Raw genomic sequence first — 25152 nt, 5'->3', positions numbered from 1 at the left:
GAGCCAAAGGGCGAGCATATGGAGGCATACCTCGCAGAGGTGCGCAAGATGGAGAAGCAGTTCTCGGGCTTAGAGCTGCAGCACGTGCCCCGGGGCACCAACAAGGAAGCCGATGACATCGCCCGAAGAGCATCCAAGCGACAGCCACAAGAGCCCGGCGTCTTTGAGGAACGGCTCTTCAAGCCATCGGTGACACCACCACTTTCAAGCACAGCTCAGCCTCGGGAGGAGCTTCCACAGACTCCTGCCTCAGGAGCCCCGGCCTGTGGCCCGACCTCAGGGGCTCGCTTGCTCTTGGCACTTGAACCTCAGGAGGGATGATGGACCAAGGAATTCAAGGAGTATCTAATGCAAGGGGCGCTGCCAGAGAAGGAGGAGGATGCAGAGCATGTGGTTCGGCAAGCCACGGCGTACTGCATCAGGGATGGCGAGCTGCACAGGAAGCGGCCAAACGACGTTTCCTTGCGCTGCATTTCCAGAGACCAGGGGAAGGAGCTGCTAACTGAAATACACGGTGGTGACTGCGGGCATCACCCGTCGTCACGGACCCTCGTCGGCAAAGTATTCCGCAATGGGTTCTACTGGCCCACTGCGCTCAACGACGCAGCTGAGCTGGTGAAGTCCTGCGAAGCCTGCCAGTTCCACGCCAAGCAAATTCATCAGCCGGCTCAGGGCCTCCAAACCATTCCGCTCACGTGGCAGTTCGCGGTCTGGGGGCTGGACATCCTGGGCCCATTCCCTTGAGCGCCTGGGGGCTACCGTTACCTCTACGTCTCCATCGACAAGTTCACCAAGTGGGCGGAAGTGGAAGCCGTCCGCACCATCCCAGCCGGCTCTGCTGTCAAGTTCATCAAGGGCCTCGTGAGCCGCTTCGGGGTCCCCAACCGCATCATCACAGATAACAGCTTGCAGTTTACTAGTAACCTCTTCAAAACCTACTGTGCTAACCTTGGAACGCAGGTCTGCTACGCTTCGGTGGCGCACCCCAGGAGCAATGGTCAGGCCGAACGCGCCAACACGGAGGTCCTAAGGGGCCTCAAGACCAGGACCTTCAATAAGAAGCTCGAGGCCTATGGCAGGGGCTGGTACAACGAGCTCCAGTCGTGCTGTGGTCCATCCGCACCACCATCACCAAGCCAACGGGCGAGACCCCATTCTTCCTTGTCTACGGAGCTGAAGCGGTCCTCCCTCACGAGGTCAAGCATCGCTCCGCACGGGTCCTGGCATTCGATGAAATGCAGCAGGACGCCACGCAGGGGATGGACCTCGTGCTGGGGAGGAACGACGTCACGAAGCCGCACTAAGGGCGGCAAGGTACCAGCAAGCGCTGCGGCGATACCACTACCGCAGCATCCGCTCCAGGACACTCGAGGTAGGCGACCTCGTCCTGAGGCGGGTCCTCTCCAGGGAAGGGATGCACAAGCTTTCACCCATGTGGGAGGGCCCGTTCAGGGTTGTCCATGTCTCCAGGCCTGGCGCCGCGCGCCTGGAGACGCAGGACGGGATACCTATCCAGAATGCCTGGAACATCCAACACCTCCGGAAGTTCTACCCATGAAGCAAGGCCCAGAGCCTGTGAAGAAGGCCCGGTGCCTGTGAAGAATCACCGCCCGTGACACTCTCACTTAGTAATGAATGGGGCTGTACACGCCCCGGAGTCTCAGGAGCGCCGGCCTCAGGCCCTGGGGCTCCCGCCCACGCCTAGTGGCAGCACTTAGCTCCGCACTGGTGAGAAGACTTGAAGACTAGACTAGGTGCCGGACGCGGCTTTTCATTTGCTTTCCGTAGTTGGCTCGCTTTTCCTTAATCGAAGTTTGCTTTTGGTGTTCCTTGCTGATTCGGTTCCCTCGCCTCTTGCCGCATTTTCCGGCTTTGGTTCGCGCGTGTTCTCTCTCTTGCATACCTCGCGAGGGGGCTAGGCAGGTGCCCTCGCGAGTATTTTTCTCCTCTCTGCCTTCTCGCGAGCCACCCTCGTTCGAGCCCAAAAACCGGCGCATCTCTCCTAGTCCGTGCCCCCGGGTACCGCGATACAAAGCGCCAGGTCAAGGCTTGGGTGAACGACAAATCTTCTAGCGCACCTCCTAACAAATTTTTGCAGTTCCTGAGCAAACACAGACCACCAGGTCAAGATGGACACGAGGAAACAAACGCCTCGTAAGGAAGAGGGCGTCCCGAATGCACCAAGTTAAGTTATCTTTGAGCAAAGTAACAATACGACACGGGAACAACACGCACAGTGCAATAACCAAGGAACCACAGTTCGATACACGCCCCTCTAGGCCCATACTGGTTTCATTTTTGATGCAGGAAAAAGAGCAAAACAAAAGCGGCGTTGCAGCGATCCGCGGAGGCAGGCCCCTAGCGACACCCCGAGCCTAGCCAGACCCTTCCTCGCGCTTCACGGAGGCGCGGCGACGAGATGACCCGCTGCCGCCCTCAAAGCGGGCACACCGGCGCGGCGGCTGGTCGTAGCCACCACTGCTAGAGCTGTCGCCGGAGGAGGAGCCACCGTAGCTGGATGAGACACGGTCGCCGCCGAGGGCAGGCTCGCCCTCATCCTCGTCGCGACCGTCACCAAGGCCGAGCACCTCCTCGCCGTCGTTCGCCTCGGGGCAGCACCCGGCGCGGCGACCATCTTCCCCAAACACCCTCACATAGAGGGTCGATCCACCATCGTACTTGAAGTGGAGGGTGCACCGCCTGCCCAGGCCGTGCGCGCGGGCGAACGTCTGCCAGCCGCGGGACATGGCTATGTTGCATGTGGTGGAAGTCTCGACCGCAACCCAAGAGGCCTTACTGCAGCAACCATCCGCCTGCAACCAAAGCCCGCCTAGACCAGAGGCCGACAGTTCGTCAATGAAGAAGCGTCGAAGTTGGAGCCAGTTGCTGGCCGGGTTCTCCGACCAGACGACGAACTCCGGCGACACTTCCGCCGAATGGAAGCGTGGACGGGGAGGCCGCGCCACCATGGCACGCCTCCCTTCATCAACTGGGCCGCCATGGCTGGGACGACCCCCTCCGTGTGCCGCGGCGCCGCCATGATGGTGAGCCGCGGCGGGGGTCGCGACGTGCTTGCGCGGACGGCCGCGTCCGCGCTTGGGCGCCGGGGAGCCGGGTCCCTCGCGAGGGGCCTCCCCCTTCTTGGCGGCAGAGAACTTCCGTCGTGGTGCCATTGGTGACGCTGCTAGCAATGGAGCAAGGAGGAAGAAGCAAGCGAGCAAGGAAGAGATGGGCGACGGGGGCTCCGCCCCCCGTTTACCATTTATAGTGGAAGAAGGCTATCCGGCGCCCCCCACGATCACAGGTAATGATGGTTTTCCTTGCATGTCGCAGGGACTTGTCAAGTCGTGTAGTTGCCGAGGCAGCGTGGGGAAGTGGAGACGCCCACGTCCAATCAACCGCCACGCGTCGACCAAGGCCGCATGCTTTTGGGGCCCGCGGCGCTCCGTACTTGACCCCTGGCTTCGCCGCGAAGCCAAGCCCGAGCGCGCCTTGGGCCCGGGGGCTACTGTCGGCGTTCTAGGAACGGGGGTCCCCAGACTTGCCTGCCTGCGGCCCACGGCGTGGCTATGCTAGCGGGCCTGTATGGCCCATCTTCATCAGCAAAGCATTCAAGACCCTCGCGAGGGGCCAAGCCTCGCGAGGCGGATGACACAAGACCTCCTCAGGAGCGGCCTCACTAGGCTGCCTCGCGAGGAGTGGAGATATCAAGGCAGTGCAAACCTCACGAGGCTCATGTGACGTGAGCCATGACGACCGGCATCAGGCGGGCGCCGGCGCACGCAGCGTCCTTGTTTTCTCTTTGGTGCTAAGGAAGCAAGCGCAGGCGCAGAGTACCGAGGCATCAGGCAAAGGTTTCCATATCGGTGCAACAAGACCAAGACCAGCAGGACGGCAAGACGGAGGTCACCGTGGAGCCCAAGACTGCGTCACCACCAGAGCCTTTTGCAGGCGAAGACCGCTTTTGTCAGGATGGCTTGTACTAGCTGTCCCCTGTCAAATTCGCCCGCCGTTGTTGGCTCCCACCCCGCTCAATATTTGGGAAGAGGACCAGGGCCTATATAAGTAGAGCTGGCCACCACAGTAGAGAGGACCGAGTTCTCATCCACCAGTCCAAAAAGCACAAGAACACCTCAACCTAAGGAGGCTGTTCTTCCCCTTGTACTATTCTTCATCAGCCCAAGAGGCAATCCACCACCACACACTGGAGTAGGGTATTACACCACAACGGTGGCCCGAACCAGTATAAACCTCGTGTCTTTCTGTGTTAAGAGCGGGTCGAGTTCGTCCGCGAGATCTTAGCGAGCTAGGGCGTGGATCGGTAGGAGGGAAAGAACTTCGTGCGCACCCCAGAGTTCGAACCCTAAGGGTTTTGCCGGAACCCCATCTCCGACAGGGGGGCACCCCATGGACACACAAGTTGATTGTTTAGCCGTGTGCGGTGCCCCCCTCCACAGATTTCCACCTCGGTCATATCGTTGTAGTGCTTAGGCGAAGCCCTGCATCGATAACTTCATCATCACCGTCATCACGCCGCCGTGCTGATGAAGCTCTCCCTCGACACTCAGCTGGATCGAGAGTTCGTGGGACGTCACCGAGCCGAATGTGTGCAGATCGCGGAGGTGCCGTACTTTTGGTACTAGGATCGATCGGATCGTGAAGACGTACGACTACATCAACCGCGTTGTCATAACGCTTCCGCTTATGGTCTATGAGGGTACGTGAACTACATTCTCCCCTCTCGTTGCTATGCACCATCATGATAGATCTTGCGTGTGCGTAGGAATTTTTTTGAAATTACTGCGTTCCCTAACAAGTCCCGACTGTCAGGCACTTCCTTGCGTGCGAAGATGTAGCTGGTGGGTCCCAGCAGTCAGGGGGCAAATCATTTTCTTGCCCGTAATATGGACGTACTTCCTTGCGTGCGAAGATGTAGCTGGTGGGTCCCAGCAGTCAGGGGGAGAAAACATTATTTTTCAGGGTAAAAAGGATGCAGTTGCATGCATGCGTCCATGGGCGTGGTGCGTCCCCACTGTCAGCCTCTGATGTACAGTCATCTTCCGATGACTCTCGGTTGTTGACCACGTTGACCACACCGTGCCGAGCGCACCAAGGCCGATGGACGACGGCGAGGCCCCAGACTGGAATGACTCGGAGATGGGGAAGACGCAGCACTGGAGTCGCAGATGGAGAGGAGTGGGAAACTTGACTAGTTCGGGTGCGCGGCAGCCACTACAAAAAAGACACATCCGTGACATTTTGGGCTGAACGATTTTTTTCTGTCATACTTATGACACTTCTATGACGATAATTGTGACAAAACCCGGTATCATCATAGATGTGGTGGGCTCCTACTTCTATGACAAAAAATCATGACAGAAAATGGGCTTTTCGTCCTGGGCGGGTCGGAGACGCAGCTGCATGACATTCTTTGGGCCGTCCATGACGAAAAAAACCATGGTAGAAGCGAGGGCGAGGAAAATTTCGGGGAGTTCCCGGTTACGGTGGTGGTGGGGCGCCAGGCGATGCACGTTTCTCTCGTACACGTACGCGTGTGTGTGCGAGGCATTGGGCTCTAACTGAACCCGAGCGATTGCACTAGCTACGTTACTGAACCCGAGTGATTCTTCGCTACTGCTGCTAACTGAAGCCGATCGATGCTGCCTCTGGATGAACAGTGAGTGTTGCTGGGGGGTTTGGATGAACAGTTCCCGTTGGGGGTGGATGAACAGGACCATGTGGTGTTGCCTCTGGATGAACAGGACCCCGATCGATCGAGCCGGTTGGGGCTGGATGAACAGGACCCCGTGGAGGGCTGGATGAACAGGACGACCCCGTGGAGGGCTGGATGAACAGTAGACGATGGAGGGCTGGATGAACAGTAGCCCGTGGAGGGGTGGTTGAACAGGAGCCCGTGGAGAGGGCTGGTTGAACAGTAGCCGGTGGAGTAGCGCGCGGTGGAGGCTGGATGAACAGGAGCCCGTGGATGAACAGTTGCAGGTGGAGGCTGGAGGAGGTCGACGGTGGATGAACAGTAGCCCGTGGAGGCTGGAGGGGGTCGACGGTGGAGATGAACAGTATCCCGTGGAGTCCCGTTTTGCGGTACGCTACACCCCTCCCGATGAACAGGACCCCCGTTTCGACCGTAGCGCTCCAACACAAGTCCGTTTCCTCCATTTTGCGGTACGCCACACCCCTCCCGATCAACAGGACCCCGTTTCGACCGTAGGAGGTCCAACACAAGTCCGTTTCCTCTGTTTTGCGGTACGCCAGACCCCTCCCGATGAACAGGATCCCATTTTGAACATGGCCCGTCGAACACAAGGCCATTTCCTCTGTTCTGCGGCATGCCAGGCCTCGTTTCCATCGGCTGTTCCGTCCAAGCCCTCCCGATGAACACGACGACACATTCCGTTCCGACCTAGCCGGTTGGCTCCCCATGAACACGACGACGATGTTGTTTCTCCGTTCCGACCCAGCCATGTACACGAGCCCTGGCCGTACGTATGCGCGAGTAGGTGTTCGAGACCCCGCTCGTATGTACGTATGTGGCCGTATTTTATTACTTGCACACTGGCCGCTATACGTACGTGTACATGCTACGTGCGCGCCTCTACTACGACACGTGCGCGCCTCTACATCGACCAGTATGTACATACACGTTCACGACCAGAATGACAACGCTACGTACGCTTCCACCAGGTGGGTCTCGATTGTCAGGCACTTCCTTGCGTGCGAAGATGTAGCTGGTGGGTCCCAGCAGTCAGGGGGGCGAATCGTTTTTTTTGCCCGGACGCACTTCCTTGCATGCGAAGATGTAGCTGGTAGGTCCCAGCAGTCTGGGGGAAACTTTTTTCGCGAAATACGGTTGCCCGTTCGGTGGGTCCCTGCTGTCAGGTGGAGGAATCATTATTTTCCGCGTAATAAGGAGGCACTTCCTTGCTGCGGCCGTGGACCCAGCTGTCAGCCTCTCCACGTACAGTCCACGTCCGATGGAAGCCGTTCCTTGACCACGTTGACCACGCCGCGCCGAGAGCACCAGGGCGGGGGACGACGGCGAGGCCTAGGAAGGGGACGACGCGGAGCCGAGGAAGACGCGATAGTGGATGCCCACACGTAGAGGAGTATGAGGGTTCACTGGTTCGCTGCGGTGTGAGGCTGCCGTCACCGCAGAATAACAAGGGGTGTGGGTGAGTAGAGGGATGGCCTGGCCAGCGGTGGGAGTAGTAGGGGGCGGTGAGGCCTCCGCAGCATCGCAGCCGGCCACAGGAGGCAAGAGCACGAGGCACGATCGGCGCTGGTTTGGGCGGCTGGAGCAAGAAGACCAGAGGTTGAAGAAGCACTACGACTGTTGGATGGACATCGTACGGTCACTGGAGCTAGAATCGTGCATATTGACTAAGTTGACAAAGCCCTTCGTCCCGGTCAACTTAGTAGGCCCACAAGTCAACTTCCCACTATACTCGGTCCCAGCTAGCAGGGGGAGTATTCATTTTTTTGTGCGTAATAAGGAGGCACTTCCTTGCGTGCGAAGATATAGCTGGTGGGTCCGAGCTGTCAGCGGTGGTAACGTTTTTTTCGCGAAATACAGAGGCCCTTTCGGTGGGTCCCAGATGTCAGGTGGAGGAATCATTATTTTGTGCATAATAAGGAGGCATTTCCTTGCGTGCGACCGTGGACCCAGCTGTCAGCCTCTCCACGTACAGTCCACTTCAAATGCATGTCGGTCGTTCACCACGTTGACCAGGCCGCGCCGAGAGCACCAGGGCGGTGGACGATGGCGAGGCCTAGGAAGGGAACGACACGGAGCCAGGGAAGACTCGGCAGTTGTTTCCCACGTGGAGGGGAGTACGACTGTACGAGGGTTTACTGGTTCGTTTGCCGTCGCCGGAGAATAACAGAAGGTGTGGGTGAGTAGAGGGATAGCTAGGCCAGCGATGGGAGTACGGTGGGGCGGTGAGGCCTGCGCGGCAGCACAGCCGACCACGGGGAGGAGGGAGCAGGCAGTCCCGCCGGCGCATGTTTGAGCAGCTGGAGCAGGAAGAGCAGAGATTGAAGAAGCACGACGGCCGTTGAATGGACATCCAACAGACACTGCTTGTGCGTCAACCTTTTTTTAGGAAAGCTTCAAATCTGTGGAAAACAGCATACAACCCATCTTCCATTATTTCTAATAATTTACAGCCCATTTGCTAATCCTTAAGGTTTTTTTGGAGCCCATATTCTTTTTGTTAGCATTACAACCCATATTGTGGCCACAGTTAAAAAATTATACGGAATTTTGCATATTTCGGTGCGGTCCGAAATGTTTTTAATCCCGAAATTTTGAGTCACATTCAAACTGATTTTAAAAATAAATGTATATCAATATAAAATCCAACAAATTGTCCACACATAAAAATCAATGCAATTTAAAATCTCGAAATGAAAAAAAAGAAATTTGAAACTAATTGCCGGTTTGATGTGTTTTAAAAATGTACAGCCCATTTGTAGGCCATTTTCTCGGCCAGCCGAATGAAGCTCTCCTCGTCTTGAAAGATTTGCAGCCCAATAGGCCTGACAAAGCGACTTACTTGGCAAATCACAAAAAAACTGGGCTAGCCATTTTCAGAAAGAAGAAAAAAACTACTGGGCTGGTCTATGGTAAACATAAAAGAGAAGGCTGTCTAGACAGGCCAGAGTGCCCCGCACAGCCCAGTTGACACCCCTCTTCCGTCTCAAAAACAAATTAGATAAATGCCACTCCAATTATGGCGATTCATAAAAATGCCACTGCAATTTCCAAACTTTGAAAAATGCCACTGCAATTTTTGCAAACTTTGGAAAACGCCACTGCAATTTGCAAACTTTGAAAAACGCCACTCCAGACTTCGAGAAATGCCACTGGAAATGGCATGAAATGGCATTTTTCAAAGTTTGGATATTGCAGTGGCATTTCTCGGAAACACCAGATTTGGAGTGGCATTTATCAATTAACCCAAAATAAATAACTGGGCGAGCTGCTGGGTCCCTGGTGTCAGACGCTCGTTGTGCAATTCTCTCATTTATTGACTACGTTGACAATGGCATGGGACCCAGATGTCAAAAATCCATTAGGAGGAGCCATTTTTTTATTGGCTTGAAATAAGGAGGCACTTATTTGCGTACTGCCATGACCTTGGCGGGTCCCTACTGTCATCCTCTCCACGTACAATCATCTCCTGATTGTGTACGCGTCAACTTGATAGACCCACAAGTCAGCCTCTAAACCCGTGGAGGACAAATACAACCCATTTAAAAAAATAACAGCCCATTCCATACATTCAAACGGAAAGTTAAACATTCATAGCAAAGTAACAGGTCTGATCCACATATCGAGTACTGAACTTCCACGTTGACAACCATCATAGCCAAGTTAACTATCTACTCCCACTAATACTCTAGTAGCGTACAAGTACTAACTTACTCTTAGCTAACTAGACGATGTCGTCCGCCATCTGCGGTACACGCTAAAACGCCGGCACCGGCGTCCTCCGCCTCTCCTCGGACTTTCCAGAGGTGCGATAGGGCGCGTTGCTCGCGCGTGTTGGCCCTTTCCATGCTGGCGTGGTCCACCGAAGCTTCAGCTTCTGTAACATCCCAAATTTTCAATTTGGGATGTTATACATAGGTCATTCATGCATATCATATTTTACTGCATTTCGTTTCTCGATCCTCGAAATTCTAAACAACTCAAGGACCCATAGAGAGAGTTGGGGATTTCACGTTTCTCATATTTGAATTTTATCAAATATTGAAACAAGGATCATTTTGGTTTTAATCTTTTTTCTCTCCAAAAATATTTCATATCAAAAAAAATATGAGAGGAGATAATATGACTTCTCCAAAATAAATGAAATATTGGAGGAAAAATATCAAAATCAAATAAATGATTTTTATTTGGTTTTTATTGCAATTTTATTCGAATTAGGAAAAATATGCATTTTTCAAAATTCCATTAGAAGCCCAAATAAATGTTCACTTTGTCCGGCATATTTTTAGAGGACGGGGAAAATTTATTTCGGGATTTTTGGAGTCCGTTTAGTATTTCTTTTCTTCGTTTTTCTGCGCGTTGGAATATTTTTTTAAAAAAAAGGGTAACCGACCTAACCGGGCCGTGCCCGACTAGGACACCGCCCAGCCGGCCTTTATAAGTCGCGCCGCCCGAGCCGGCCCAGCCCACTGAAGCCCGCGCCGCGCCCAACCCTAACCCTAGCCGCCGCCTTGCGCACGCGCCACCGCCAGCCGCCGCCCCGCGCCACCGCCGGAGCCGCCCGCCGCCGACCCGCGACCCCGCCGCCGCCGTTGCCGACCTCGCCGGAGGTAGCACCGGCGACGCCGCCAGTTTTCGCGAGAAAACCGTTTTTCGGTTCGTTCGGTTTTTTTAGAAACCCTAGATTCATTTTTTTATAGATCGGTTCGGTTTTTCCGTCGGTTTATTTATTTAGCGTTCGTTCATCCGTACGTTTGTTTTAACGAACATTGTTCGCCCATTAGCCGCAGACAGCGAACGTCCGTTCGTTAGCCTGTTCATCAGTTTTTCTTTTTCCAGGGTTTTTCGCGATTATTTTCGATCGTGATTTCTGCCTTGATTTTCGTTTTAGTGCAACTTTTCGCTCGTTTATCGGAATCAGGCGATTCAAGCGCCTAGGTCTTCCTGTCGAAGACCTCTTTCTGTTTAACCAACTTGAGCACGATTTTGGTACTGTAAAATTTGACTTTAGTCCAGAATAGTAATCGGATCTTGTTTCTTTCACAGTTTGAGTTTCGTTGCTCCGTTTATTTGATTCTTTTTGCAAACCGGAGTTCTTCAGTTGAACTTCCTGGTTAGATCTTCTTATTTGAGATTTACCCGTGCATCTTTGCTTGATTGCTTATGTATGCTATTGTTTGTTTGCGATAGAATTCCCGGAGTGCGAAGCGTGCTACTACGAGTCTTTAGGATTTGCAGATCGTCAGCAAGGCAAGTAACACATTGATCATACCCCTTTATTACCCAGTTTTATGCATTAGTTACAACCCTCACACATTACGTGAGTAGGATCTATTAACATGTGGGTTTGGGAAGGAGATGATGAGGTAGGACCTATTACCTGTTTTATTATCAAACCCTTGGGAGTTACTTCTACGTTAAGCTTATATTGACATGCTATGCTCGTAGACGTGGATTGGGTTTGAGTGTATCCATGACAGATGTGAGATTGTTAATTAATTGTTCAACTTAAGGTGGCAACTTTAACACACATCTGGGTGGATTGCTTGTGGGCACGTGGAGAATCCAGTGTTGTCCTAGGATATCCCAGAGTACCCGTGTGATCATCCTACGGTCCGCCACCCAAGCTCAAAGGGATCATAAGATTTTTCATGCTAGAAACTTACATGTGCAGCCACAAGCCATTATGGGCTCTGGCATAGTTGAGTATGTTGCATGACCTCTTCCAATGGTAGGCTAGCAGATGTAGGGGATGTTGGTTGGTACTGTCTACCCGGGGTTAGAGTTATTGCTTCTGAAAGACTGTGTCTCGGTCATCCATTTCTCAAACACCATGTAGTGCGAGATATCCAACGGAGGAGATCGAGTCTTATGGGGAAAAGTGCACAAACCTCTGCAGAGTGTATAAACTAATCATGGTTAGTCGTGTCCCCGGTTATGGACAACTTGAGTATCTGGTACTTGAATTATTGATTTGATCTCATCACTCTAAAATTAATTTGTTGGGTTATGATTACTTTAAATGGGATTGAGTTGGAGGAACCTTCTCAATGATGTTTCAACCACCATGATAGTTAAATAAAATTTATGCCTTTGTTGTAGGGAAAAATTGGCTTTTCGCAAAACCATATAACCATAGAGCCTCCACCAGCCAAATATGCATGTAGTGATAGCATTTATCTGTTCATTGCTCTACTGTGTTATATTGCCAGCATATTCCATGTGATGACCTGTTTTCGGGCTGCAACGTATCATGTTGCAGACTTTTCAGATGAGGAGTAAGGTGCGCTAGGTCGTTTGTCATGCACTCAGCTATGCCGTTGGAGTTGATGGACTCACTTTATCTCCCAAGCCTTCCGTTGTTATCTTATTTAGATGGCCTTAAGCCATATTTACTGTAATAAGTTCTCTTTGGAGACATTCGATGTAATAAGTGTATGATTGCTACTCTGTTATAAATCCTTCGAGTACTGTGTGTGTCAGCATTACCGATCCAGGGATGACACTGAAGCACAAAGACTTGACCGTCTGAGGTCGGGTCGCTACAAGATGGTATCAGAGCACACGCTGAATGTAGGACACGACCACTAAGAAAAGCCATAGGTCACTCTTCTCTACTCATTTCTGACTCCTCCCCATTTTCTACTCTTTAGGATGGCGGACTCAGGGAACAAGTTTGCACAATCGGATGAAGACACACCCTTTGGACGACACTTGAAGGAAGTCACTAGATACCCGAACATCGGAATACCAAGCTTCACCAGAACCTACACCACCACTTTACCAGAAGAGGAGCGATGGATGATTCGAGTTCAAGTTCCAGGAAGGACATTCACGCCAGTTACAGAGCCCATAGAATTTTCCATTGATGCACCAACCTGGAGTCTAGAAAAGAGCATGGCAGCCCACATCGCCATGGGATGCATCGGCGAAGTTTACCACAAGGATCTCAAGGATACTATCTACCAGATATGTGGGCGCCGAGATGAGCAATGGGAGATAGTCAGCACGAGGGGGGACAGATCCATTGCAGCATTCATCCAGGACCTAAACCAGCACATTCGACGCCAGGAGAACCAATTGTGCGCAAGCATGATAGATTTGAAGAAGGAAATGACAAGGATCACCGAGCTAGAAGAGGAGCTCAAGTCTACACGCGATGGATATGAGGAGGAAATGACGATACTCGTGGAGAAGAATGACGACCTGACAATGAAGCTAGGAGTTTTCATGGGAGACCCCGCGCCAGGGGAAGAGGACGACGATTCCACTTGTCCGGAGAACTACATCATCATCGACGACACCGACTCCGACCCCGACGATAGTGATGATGATTATGAAGACGAAGCTGGAGCGGATATCATGGAGTCTTCCACCGATCAAAATTTCTAGATGACCACCATATGATTAGTAGTATTCACCCTGTATATAGTAGTAGTCTGAGCACTTTTAATGCTAGTTCTAGACCGATTGTATGCCCTTGCTTGATTGATTGAGTGATATGATATGATTGTGTTTGTCTCATGTGCATATGGGTAGTGCTTTCTCACTAGACCTCCTTTCTATTCTAATCTCTCCCCTGTTGACAACTTAGCCCGCTTTCTGAGGTTGCAGCCACCGGTGTTTTCCAGTAGCACCGAGCCCATAGTTGCGGATGACTGGTTACGCAAGATTGGAAGGGAGTTGACCACCGCAGGTTGCACTGATGCTGAGAAGGTGCGTTTTGCCGCACACCAATTGGATGGACCAGCAGCATCATGGTGGGAGAATTACACAGCCACCTTCCCGATAGCCAATATCACTTGGGATCAGTTTCAGCAAGCATTCCGCATAGCCTATGTCTCAACTGGAGCTATGAGCATGAAGAAGCGTGAGTTTCGCAACTTGCGCCAGGGAAATCATACTGTGGCTCAGTACGTAGATGAGTTTAGTAAGCTATCCCGTTATGCCCCTGATGATGTGGCCACAGATGCCGCAAAGCAGGAGAAGTTTATGGAAGGGCTGAATGATGAGATGAGCATGCAGTTGATGCTGGCAACATTTAACAACTACCAGGAGTTGGTAGACAAGGCTCTTATGATGGAAGGGAAGCAACAGCAGATTGAGAGCCGCAAAAGGAAGTATGGACAAGGAAAGTACAATTCTGGAGCTCAGCAGAAGCCTCGTTTAACCCCAAACTCGGAGGATATACCCATAACCATGGAGGCCATACTCAGAGTGGAGGAAGTTCGCATAACCACAATGGCCCCAAGAATGGGAATGGGAATGGAGCAAGTAGTAATCAGAACCGCTCCACTCCAGCCACACCCGCCAAGAGGGGCCTAAGTCACATTACTCGTTTCAAGTGCGGGAAGACTGGACACCATGCCACTGAGTGCCCTGAGGCAAAGAACGGTAATGGCAATGGAAGCGCTGGGAAGAAGCCCAACCCTTTTAATAGGGGACAAGTAAACCATGTGAACGTGGAGGAGGTTGAAAATCAGCCTGATGTAGTTATCGGTAAGTTTTTGGTTAAGTCATTTACTGCAGTTGTTCTTTTTGATACTGGTGCATCGCATTCATACATTTCAAGGGGATTTGTCGACAAGTTTAAGTTACCCACCTTAGCCCTTAGGACACCCTTGCTAGTAAGCTCACCAGGTGCAGAGTATATGGCCAGCCGATGGTGCGATCGGATACCCTTAACCATTGGTAGCCATGTTTTCCCCTCAGACCTAGTAATTTTGGAATCACAAGGTTTGGATGTGATACTAGGAATGGATTGCCTCTCGAAGTATGGAGGAAACATTGACTGTGCTAGCAGGTCTATTCTACTCACCACCCCGGAGGGAAAAAGGATCAAGTATGTTTCCAGGCATGCGCCGAGGAGGACCCAAGTAAATTCTCTCATGGGAGTTGTTCAGGAGGAAGTGTCGGTAGTGAAGGATTACCCAGATGTATTTCCAGAGGAGTTACCAGGCATGCCGCCAGACATCGAGTTTTTGATAGAACTATTGCCAGGCACCGGACCGATATCGAAGAGACCATACCGGATGCTCGCAAATGATCTGGAGGAGATTAAGAAGCAGATTAAGGAGTTGTTGGAGAAAGGTTACATTCGACGAAGTTCATCACCATGGGGAGCCCCAGTGCTCTTGGTTGAGAAGAAGGATGGATCGTTAAGAATGGTTGTAGATTATCGTGCGTTGAATGAAGTAACAATCAAGAACAAGTACCCACTGCCGATGATCAATGATTTGTCCGACCAGCTGCAAGGAGCTAAAGAGTTTTCGAAGATCGATTTGCAATCAGGATATCACCAGCTGAAGATTCGAGAAAAAGATATATCTAAAACAACTTTCACCACCAGGTACGGGCTGTATGAGTATACGATTATGTCATTTGGATTGACTAACGCCCCTGCCTATTTTATGAGTATGATGAACAAGGTGTTCATGGAGTTTTTGGATAAGTTTTTCGTGGTGTTCATTGACAATATCTTGGTATACTCGAAGAACGAAGAGGAACACAAGGAACATTTGCGATTAGTTCTCGAGAAGCTCAGGGAACATCAGTTATATGCCAAGTTCAGCAAAGGTGAGTGTTGGTTGAAGGAAGTTGGATTTCTTGGGCATGTTATATCAGGAGAAGGTATCGCAGTGGATCCTACCAAGGTCCAGTCAGTCATGGAGTGGTTGGCACCCACCTTAGTTGGAGAGATCCGCAGTTTTCTTGGACTCGCGAGATACTACTGGAGATTTATTGAGAATTTCTCCAAGATTGCGAAGCCGATGACGGCATTATTGAAGAAGGACACCAAGTTCCATGGCACTGAAGAGTGTGAAGCAAGTTTCCAGGAGTTGAAGAAACGTTTGACTATAGCCCCAGTGCTGATTCTGCTGGATATACGCAAGGATTTCCAAGTGTATTGCGACACCTCTCGCTTAGGACTGGGAGGAGTACTTATGCAAGACGGAAGAGTTGTTTCATATGCCTCACGGCAACTTCGACCGCATGAGTTAAATTATGCCACGCATGATTTGGAGTTAGCAACCGTAGTACATGCGCTCAAGACTTGGAGACATTTTCTTAACGGTAACCGTTGCGATGTGTACATGGATCACAAGAGTTTGAAGTACATTTTTACTCAGAAGGAGTTGAACCTCACGTAGAGGAGATGGTTGGAGCTCATAAAGGATTACGATATGAAGTTGCACTATCATCCAGGCAAGGCCAATGTCGTAGCAGACGCTTTGAGCCGGAAGAGTTATGTCAATACCCTCGTAAGCGGAGGTATGCCAAAGTTGGTAGAAGATCTCAGGGAGCTACGTTTGGAGATAGTTCCTAAAGGTTTTGTTGCAGCAGTAGAGGTTCAGTCAACATTATTGGAAAAGATTCGAGAAGCTCAGAAGGATGACAAAGAAATTGCCAAAATAAAGGAGAAGATGAGTGAAGGAAAATCCAAAGGTTTTCGTGAGGATGAGCACGACACCTTGTGGATTGATGACCGTGTATATGTGCCCAATAATGCAGAGATTAGGAAGTTGATACTACAGGAAGCTCATGATTCGCCATACTCGATACACCCCGGAAATACTAAGATGTATTTGGATTTGAAGGAGCGTTTCTGGTGGACCGGAATGAAGAAGGATATTGCCGAGTATGTAGCGGTATGTGATGTATGTCAGAGAGTGAAGGCAGAACATCAGAAACCAGTAGGATTACTGCAGCCTATGCCGATTCCTGAATGGAAGTGGGACAAGCTTGGCATGGCTTTTATCACCGGATTACCCAGGACCCGATCGGGATATGATTCTATCTGGGTAGTGGTGGATCGCCTAACCAAAGTAGCTCACTTTATCCCAGTGAAAACCACCTATACCAGTGCAAAGTTGGCCAAGATATACATGACCAGGATCGTATGTCTGCACGGAGTTCCGAGGACCATCGTATCAGATAGAGGAACACAGTTTACTTCAAAGTTTTGGCACCAACTGCACCGAACTTTGGGAACCAGGCTGGAGTTCAGTACGGCTTTTCACCCGCAGACAGATGGACAGACCGAGAGAGTCAATCAGATTCTGGAGGACATGTTGAGAGCTTGTGCGCTAGATTATGGATCTAGTTGGGATGACAACTTGCCCTACGCGGAGTTCTCTTACAACAACAGCTACCAGGCCAGTTTGAAGATGGCACCGTTTGAAGCCCTGTATGGAAGAAGATGCCGAACACCGTTGATGTGGGATGAAGTTGGAGACCGCCAGTTGTTTGGACCGGATTTGATTAAGGAGTCCGAAGAGAAGGTTAAGCTGATTCGAGATAGACTGAAGGTAGCTCAGTCCAGATAGAAGAGTTATGCAGACTCGAAACACAACGAGGTAGTCTATGAAATCGGAGACAGAGCATATCTGCGAGTGTCACCTCTTCGAGGAGTTAAGCGTTCTGGAGTTAAGGGAAAGTTAGCCCCGAGATTTGTAGGGCCGTACAGTGTTTTGGAACGCATGGGAGAGGTTGCCTACAAGTTGGAGTTACCCGAAGGACTGTTAGGAGTTCATGATGTGTTTCACGTTTCCCAGTTGAAGAAGTGCCATGCCGAGATGGCCGATATTCCTCTGAGAGATACAGTGCCCTGGAAGCAATACAGTTGGATAGTGATTTGGCTTATGTGGAGAAACCTGTCAAGATTCTTGAGTTTGCCAGCCGAGTTACTCGCAGCAAGGTTATCAAGTTTGGAAAGTTCAGTGGAGCCACCATACCGAGGATGAAGCCACCTGGGAACGAGAGGATGATCTACGCAAAGACCACCCACACCTATTTTCTAGCCAACCCGAATCTCGAGGGCGAGATTCATCTTAAGGGGGGTAGGTTTGTAACATCCCAAATTGTCAATTTGGAATGTTATACATAGGTCATTCATGCATATCATATTTTACTGCATTTCGTTTCTCGATCCTCGAAGTTCTAAACAACTCAAGGACCCACGGAGAGAGTTGGGGATTTCACGTTTCTCATATTTGAATTTTATCAAATATTGAAACAAGGATCATTTTGGTTTTAATGATTTTTCTCTCCGAAAATATTTCATATCAAAAATAAGTATGAGAGGAGATAATATGACTTCTCCAAAATAAATGAAATATTGGAGGAAAAATATTAAAATCAAATAAATGATTTTTATTTGGTTTTTATTGCAATTTTATTCGAATTAGGAAAAATACGCGTTTTTCAAAATTGCATTAGAAGCCCAAATAAATGTTCACTTTGTCCGGCATATTTTTAGAGGACGGGGAAAATTTAGTTCGGGATTTTTGGAGTCCGTTTAGTATTTCTTTTCTATATTTTTCTGCGCGTCGGATTTTTTTTAAAAAAGGGTAACCGACCTAACCGGGCCGTGCCCGACTAGGACACCGCCCAACCGGCCTTTATAAGCCGCGCCGCCCGAGCCGCCCCAGCCCACCGAAGCCCACGCCGTGCCCAACCCTAACCCTAGCCGCCGCCTTGCGCCCACGCCACCGCCAGCCGCCGCGCCGCGCCGTCGTCCCGCCGCCCCGCCGCCGGAGCCGCCCGCCGCCACCGACCCGCGACCCCGCCGCCGCCGTAGCCGACCTCGCCGGATGTAGCGCCGCCGCCGTCACCGGTTTTCGCGAGAAAACCGTTTGTTTTTTCGGTTCGTTCGGTTTTTTAGAAACCCTAGATCCGTTTTTTAATAGATCGGTTCGGTTTTTCCGTCGGTTTATTTATTTAGCGGACGTTCGTTCGTACATTTGTTTTGACGAAGGTTGTTCGCCCGTTAGCCGCAGACAGTGAACGTCCGTTTGTTAGCCTGTTCGTCAGTTTTTCTTTTTCCAGGGTTTTTCGCGATTATTTTCAATCACGATTTCTGCCCTGATTTTTGTTTTAGTATAACTTTTCGCTCGTTTATCGGAATCAGGTGATTCAAGCGCCTAGGTCTTCGTCTCGAAGCCTTCTTTCTGTTTAACCAACTTGAACATGATTTTGGTACTGTAAAATTTGACTTTCGTCTAGAATAGTAATCGGATCTTGTTTCTTTTGCAGTTTGAGTTTCGTTGCTCCGTTTGATTTGATTCTTTTTGCAAACCGGAGTTCTTCAATTGAAATTTCTGGTTAGATCTTATTATTTGAGATTTACCCATGCATATTTGCTTTATTGCTTATGTATGCTATTGTTTGTTTGTGATAGAATTCCCGGAGTGCGAAGCGTGCTACTACGAGTCTTTAGGATTTGCAGATCGTCAGCAAGGCAAGTAACACATTGATCATACCCCTTTATTACCCAGTTTTTATGCAGTAGTTACAACCCTCACACATTGCATGAGTAGGTTCTCTTAACATGTGGGTTTGGGAAGTAGATGATGAGGTGGGACCTATTACCTGTTTTATTATCAAACCCTTGGGAGTTACTTCTACGTTAAGCTTATATTGCCATGCTATGCTCATAGACGTGGATTGGGTTTGAGTGTATCCATGACAAATGTGAGATTGTTAATTAATGGTTCAACTTAAGGTGGCAACTTTAACACACATCTGGGTGGATTGCTTGTGGGCACCTGGAGAATCCAGTGTTGTCCTAGGATATCCCGGAGTACCCGTGTGATCATCCTACGGTCCGCCACCCAGGCTCAAAGGGATCATAAGATTTTTCATGCTAGAAACTTATGTGTGCAGCCACAAGCCATTATGGGCTCTGGCATAGTTGAGTATGTTGCATGACCTCTTCCAATGGTAGGCTAGCAGATGTAGGGGATGTAGGTTGGTACGGTCTACCCGGGGTTAGAGTTATTGCTTCTGAAAGACTATGTCTCGGTCATCCATTTCTCAAACACCATGCAGTGCGAGAAATCCAATGGAGGAGATCGAGTCTTATGGGGAAAAGTGCGCAAACCTCTGCAGAGTGTATAAACTAATCATGGTTAGCCGTGTCCCCGGTTATGGACAACTTGAGTATCTGGTACTTGAATTATTGATTTGATCTCATCACTCTAAAATTAATTTGTTGGGTTATGATTACTTTAAATGGGATTGAGTTGGAGGAACCTTCGCAATGATGTTTCAACCACCATGATAGTTAAATAAAATTTATGCCTTTGTTGTAGGAAAAATTGGCTTTTCTCAAAACCATATAACCATAGAGCCTCCACCAGCCAAATATGCATGTAGTGATAGTATTTATCTGTTCATTGCTCTACTGTGTTATATTGGCAGCATATTCCATGTGCTGACCCATTTTCGGGCTGCAACGTATCATGTTGCAGACTTTTCAGATGAGGAGTAAGGTGCGCTAGGTCGTTTGTCATGCACTCAGCTATGCCGTTGGAGTTGATGGACTCACTTTATCTTCCAAGCCTTCCACTGTTATCTTATTTAGATGGCCTTAAGCCATATTTACTGTAATGAGTTCTCTTTGGAGACATTCAATGTAATGAGTGTGTGATTGCTACTCTGTTATAAATCCTTCGAGTACTGTGTGTGTCAGCATTACCGATCCAGGAATGACACTGAAGCACAGAGACTTGACCGTCTGAGGTCGGGTCGCTACAGCTTCTAAGCGGGAAACCCACTTGACGAGCTGGTAGTAAAAATCGGCGTCGCGTACGCGTGCGTGCCCGACAGCCTCCAGGGCTATTTGTCGGGCGCCGACCTCCACGTAGTCGGCCCAGTTGCAGGCGCTCTGCTCGTGACTCAGAGCGTCGGTGCGCTGCTGCTCCATGTCCCGCTGGCGGTGCAAATCGGCGATACGCTGCTCCTCCGCCAAGTGGTCGCGCTCCAACAACTCCTGCTCCTCCGCCAGGTGGTCGCGCTCCAACAAGTACTCGATCTCTGCGTTGCCATCTAAAGACCGATAGAATGCCTCCTCCCTTCGTTTGCCTTCCGGTGAAAAACCGAACATTAGTTCCAGCGGTGAACGCCTCTGGCCTCGCCTATCGCGGACGGGCGGGGGCATGGCGGACGTGGCGAGAGCGAGGATAAGTGGCGAGCGACGTTGGGCCGGTGGGGGCTTATGAGGATAGGGCGAGTTGGGTCACGATGCCACCGGAGAAGGCCGGGAAACAGTACTTATAGGCGGAAGGTAGCGCGACGGTCATCGGAATTCAATGCATAAGCAGGCATGGCTTAGCACGCCAGCTTGCCGTGGAAAACTAGAGAAACTGAAATTATGACTGTGCCGTCCTGTCCCGTCCGTGCTGGGTCGCACGCCGGCATGACGGTCAAACGAGTGCACTCGAATCATCTCCCTCCTTGTCAATAATGATTCCACGGATTTAAAAGGCCCGCAACAATTAAAGTGCATCTTTTTTCGCATCAGTTAGCTGCCTTAATTACGGGACTTATAAACCCGGACAGAGGGAGTACCTTGGTTGGTGAGATTTTTGAATTAAGCCCTGCAAACCGGAAAGGAGGTACTAGTACGTGCGTGATCCACTATTTATTCGTGTAGGATCGAGTAGGTCGTTTCTTGAATTGAGCCCTGCAAACCGGAAAGGAGGTAGTACGTGCGTGATCCACTATTTATCCGTGTAGGATCGAGTAGGTCGGATAGTGTACGTGTAGGATCGAGTATGTCGGATGGTGTATGTGTACGATCACATTAGTTGATGAACTTTAGCTGGGAGATAAGGCATTTGCAAACGTTTTCGTTGGCAGTTTCTTCAGATTCGCATGACATTTTCTTTAGAGCAGCTTGTCAGTTTCTTTAGAGGTAGGCATTTTTATTCAAAAAACTGCCACTTCGGATCTTGCGTCGCAACTAAAATTGCCAGGAGCGCATTAGTAGGCTAGCTAGTGATCGATCAGTAACTTGTAAACACTAAGCGAACAGAAATAAGGAATTGTTAATACATCTCAATGATTCACAGATCATATACAAATATGTAGCTCCAAAAGCAAAGATCAGCCACTTCGGATCTTGCGTCGCAACTAAAACCAACTAGTACGATTCCCATACATAAGATCAACATGTTAATGCATCTCAATGATTCACAGATGATATACAAATATGTAGCTCCAAAAGCAAAGATCTAGAAAAAACATCTGTTCTTCCTACTAACATGGATGCTTCTCTTGGCCAACATTCAGTACAGACTGAAAGACAAATTTGTTTGTGAAGTCTACAATTCCTCTTGCAAACGTAAGTGGTTTCACCAACAGTTGGAACCATGAGAATGAACCACACATGACGGAGGAACATCCATTGAAATATGATTTGGTCTTTTCTCGATCACACGGCGAGACTATTTTCGGAATACAAACTTTAACTTAGGCAAAATGACGCCCATTGTATAATCAGACCAAAGCAATGAAGCACCTAGTGTTGGCCAATAAATAGTACAATACTACTTTTCTGCAGTCCATGAAGTGACTACCCAATCTTTCTGTGTCTATTTTCAAATGGCACTGCATGCAGTGACTATACTATTCTCTTGTGTAGTTTAACCAAAATTGCGGTCACTTTGTGTGTTTGCCGAATAGCAACGGGTAGACATCTCTGTCTGCACAAATATCAAGCAGCTAGTAAACATATACCCCACCTTGTTTTCCGGTTTAAACATGTCTCTTCCGCTTAGCATCTGTCATGTTTTGCACTGGACAATTTGATACAGTCATGTTTTGCCCTGGACAATTTCATACTGAATTGATTTGCTGGTTCAGAGCAGAAATATAGCGCCTATTCTTCATCAGACCAAGGATATCCATGTTCGCAGTGATGGAAGAGGTGAAATCGATACAACCGAAATTGAGCATCCAATCATTGAATCCTGTCCTGCACCTCCAATGTAGGCCCACCCTGCCAATAAATTCACATGCAAACCACTAGTATTACTATCTAATGACAGTACAAAAAGAGTAGCAAGATAGTAGCAAACCATGTACCTTCGTAATGAACAGCTCATAGAGCCACCAATTGGATATAAAGGTTTGGAAGAAAACATGCTCCTAAAGTTGAACCAGTTGGACTTTTTGTGCAGTTCCACTAAAATCGAGCATCCCTGTTTGCATAGATATTGAAAGCGTGATTACTATAAAAGTGGCACTAGTTGAAGCATAGACTCACAAATATAAGCATTCCAATTTCTTAATGGGAAAAGGTAGCAAGACTATTTCTAACCACCTGTTTGAAGGAATAAATAAGGCAACAACGGCTGATGTCAGAAAGGCATATATAGTTCTTTCTGAAAGAATGATCGATTCCTGACCTTTCCTCTTCTTTTAAGCATATTTTGTGCAGCTCAACTAAAATAAAATGCCATCACCGCCTTGACAATTCAGTGACACTCTACAAAAGGAAACGACTTAACATTACATCATGATGTCAAGTATGTAGTCGACATGCATTAGAGACAAACATACAAACCTCCTCCGATAACATAATGAACATTACTTTAACAAAGGTGTGACTAGCTTTATCGGGATAATTTGAGTGAACTCTACACCCTCTGTTCCTTAATATAAGACGTTTCGTGGTTCAATTCAAAGTACCCACATGTCTAGTATTTAGAAAAACAGGTAGTAGTTTTCTTGAGCACATATCTGGGAAAGCTTGCCACACTTTATTTATGTCCATACGCTAATCCAACACCATCCGAATACTACAAATATACACTAATCCAGTGGCTAGTGCAACATGATACGTCTCCGCCGTATCTACTTTTCCAAACACTTTTGCCCTTGTTTTGGACTCTAACTTGCATGATTTGAATGGAACTAACCCGGACTGACGCTGTTTTCAGCAGAATTGCCATGGTGTTATCTTTGTGCAGAAACAAAAGTTCTCGGAATGAACTGAAACTTCACGGAGATTATTTTTGGAAATAATTAAAAATACTGGCGAAAGAATCAAGGCCATGGGGCCCACACCCTTTCCATGAGGGTGGGAGGCGCGCCTGCCCCCCTAGGGCGCGCCCCCTGCCTTGTGGGCCCCCTGGTGCTCCATCGACCTCAACTCCAACTCTATATATTCACGTTCAGGGAGAAAAAAAATCAGAGAGAAAGATTCATCACGTTTTACGATAGGGAGCCGCCGCCAAGCCCTAAACTCTCTCGGGAGGGCTGATCTGGAGTCCGTTCGGGGCTCCGGAGAGGGGAATCCATCGCCATCGTCATCATCAACCATCCTCCATCACCAATTTCATGATGCTCACTGCCGTGCGTGAGTAATTCCATCGTAGGCTTGCTGGACGGTGATGGGTTGGATGAGATTTATCATGTAATCGAGTTAGTTTTGTTAGGGTTTGATCCCTAGTATCCACTATGTTCTGAGATTGATGTTGCTATGACTTTGCTATGCTTAATGCTTGTCACTAGGGCCCGAGTGCCATGATTTCAGATCTGAACCTATTATGTTTTCATGAATATATGTGAGTTCTTGATCCTATCTTGCAAGTCTATAGTCACCTACTATGTGTTATGATTCGGCAACCCCGAAGTGACAATAATCGGGACCACTCCCGGTGATGACCATAGTTTGAGGAGTTCATGTATTCACTATGTGTTAATGCTTTGGTCCGGTACTCTATTAAAAGGAGGCCTTAATATCCCTTAGTTTCCGCTAGGACCCCGCTGCCACGGGAGGGTAGGACAAAAGATGGCATGCAAGTTCTTTTCCATAAGCACGTATGACTATATTCGGAATACATGCCTACATTACATTGATGAATTGGAGCTAGTTCTGTGTCACCCTATGTTATGACTGCTACATGATGAACCGCATCCGGCATAATTCTCCATCACCGATCCAATGCCTACGAGCTTTTCACATATTGTTCTTCTCTTATTTACTTTTCCGTTGCTACTGTTACAATCATTACAAAACCCCAAAATATTACTTTTGCTACCGTTACCGTTACTTCCATACTACTTTGCTACTAAATACTTTGCTGCAAATATTAAGTTATCCAGGTGTGGTTGAATTGAAAACTCAACTGCTAATACTTGAGAATATTCTTTGCTCCCCTTGTGTCGAATCAATAAATTTTGGTCGAATACTCTACCCTCGAAAACTGTTGCGATCCCCTATACTTGTGGGTTATCAAGACTATTTTCTGGCGCCGTTGCCGGGGAGCATAGCTCTATTCTTTGAGTCAATTGGGATTTATATCTGCTGGTCACTATGAAGAACTTGAAAGACGAGAAAACAAAAATTTATCCCTCAACTACGAGGGGAGGTAAGGAACTGCCATCTAGCTCTGCACTTGATTCACCTTCTGTTTTGAGTAAGATTTCGACACCTAAACCTGCTTCTGCTATTAATTCTGATATGTCGCATGCTATTGATGATGCCACTTCTGCTATGCATGATACTTATGATGAAACTACTTCTATGCTTGATACTACTGTGCCACTTGGTGAATTTCTGGATGAACAACTTGCTAGGGCTGGAGAGAATGAAATTATTGAAACTGCTAATATTGATGAAAGTGATGATG

The sequence above is a fragment of the Aegilops tauschii genome, chromosome 6, assembly GCF_002575655.3.
Source record: "Aegilops tauschii subsp. strangulata cultivar AL8/78 chromosome 6, Aet v6.0, whole genome shotgun sequence".
NCBI lineage: Eukaryota > Viridiplantae > Streptophyta > Magnoliopsida > Poales > Poaceae > Aegilops > Aegilops tauschii.
This window is presented reverse-complemented; position numbering follows the sequence as displayed.